This window comes from Chrysochloris asiatica, unplaced genomic scaffold (assembly GCF_000296735.1).
Source record: "Chrysochloris asiatica unplaced genomic scaffold, ChrAsi1.0 scaffold00150, whole genome shotgun sequence".
Taxonomy (NCBI): domain Eukaryota; kingdom Metazoa; phylum Chordata; class Mammalia; order Afrosoricida; family Chrysochloridae; genus Chrysochloris; species Chrysochloris asiatica.
Window position 1 is genome coordinate 5,003,699 of NW_006408668.1, and position 1,921 is coordinate 5,005,619.

Genomic DNA, 1,921 nt, shown 5'->3' on the forward strand with positions numbered 1-1,921 from the left:
ATTGGAGTCCTGGTGTGGCACTGTGGATTAATGAGCCAGACTGCAAAGCCATTTGAAAAGCAAGGTCGGCGGATCAAGCTCACCAGCCACTCCTCAGAAACCCTATACAGGGTCACCATATGTCGGAACCAATTTGATGGCACTTTACAACAGCAACAACAATTTAACACTGACCAAAAAAAAGTTTTTTAAAATGCCTTCCTATTGAACTTAGGACTCCTGGTTTAGCAGTATAGGATCAGCACTGGACTTTGAACCACAAGGTCAGGATTTCAAGCACACCAACTGCTCCTCAGGAACCCTGTATAGGGTAGCTATGAATCAGAGCTGACTCAATGGCACTTAACAACAACAACAATGAATGTGGGGAGTCCTGTAGCATAATGGGTTAGTTTTAGGCTGCTAGTTACAAAGCCAACAGTATGAATACATAGAAACTCTATGGAAGAAAGATGAGGTTTTCTGCTCCCATAAGGATTTACAGCCTTGGCAACTCTATATATACAGTGTCACTGTGAGTCAGAACCAACTCTATGACATGCAGCAGCAGTGAAATTTTAATATCATAAAAATCAACAAACATTAGACCCATAGAACTACAGGACTAGAATTGGAGCAGAGAAAACACCTCTCTACATTCGACCTCTGGGTACTATAGTACCAAGCATCAGTCAGATACCATATCTGAGTGATCAGAATATGTAGAGCTCTATATGGTTATACAACAAAAGACCAGTGTCTTTTTTTTTTCTTGTTTCATGTTTTTCTTGTTTTCTTCCCCTGGGTAACATGCCATTCATTCTGGTTTCAAACACATATAAAAACTTTAGAAATTGTTTATAATATTTCTTATATAGGAGTTCTAGTGTGGCACTCTAGGATAAGTACTGGACTCTGAACTGTAAAGGCAGCGGTTCAAACCCACCAGCTGCTCTTCGGAAACCTTACTGGGTTGCTATGAGTCTAAACCAACTCAATAGCTAACAATAGCAACATGTTTATATGCAAAACAAAATACATAAACATGAAAAAAAAGAATAAAAATATAAAATGAATTAATTAAATATGTTTGCTAGAAGTACATAACAAAGATTTTCACTGTTTGCTTGCCTAAATAAGAGAGTTTTCAGGAAAAGATTGGCACATGTCCAGAAATCAGTTTGTACTGGGAAGTAATGGAAAAAAGTAAAAGGAAAAGGAAGAAATGGGGCCATGGTCACCATATAATCAATTAATTAACTCAACTGGAGATTGGAATGAGAAAAAACAGTCCTTGTTTTTTCTCACAATTTTCTAAGGTATTCAGGAACACTGCTTGGTGATTTTGCAGGTTAGCAAGCCTGAAGGTGTAAGAAGTAAGGTATGCCTCTCCACTATCACAGCTTTACTCCTTGTTATTGTTGTTGTTAAGTGCCGTCAAGTTGATTCCAACCCATAGCGACCCTGTATAAGGTTTCCAAGGAGCAACTGGTGAGCTTGAACCATCGACCTTGCAGTTCAAACAGCTTTGCAGTCTGGCACATTAACCCACAGCGCTGCACCAGGACTCCTTAGGCCTCAGTAAAGTGCCTGCTTCATCCTAGGCAGCCTGAGGGATACTAGACAGGCTGAAGAATTAGGTAAAATGTGATATCTGCTTTCAAAAACCAGACACTGCAACAAGAAAAACCAGAAGTGGCTTGTTAAATTCAGCATTATGGCAAAGTGCACTCTCCCTACTCAAGACTAATGCAAAAAGGCACAGATTAATAGAGTTATTAGAGACTAAAGGAAACCTATCTTATAAAAGCAATAGCAAATAAAGATGGCCAAGTAGAATATTAAGGGGAGGAAGAAACTGGCCAACATTTAATTTGATGCTATGCTACAAAAGTGTACAACATCCCCCTGTGAACAGGAACCAGACAAGGATGCCCATTAT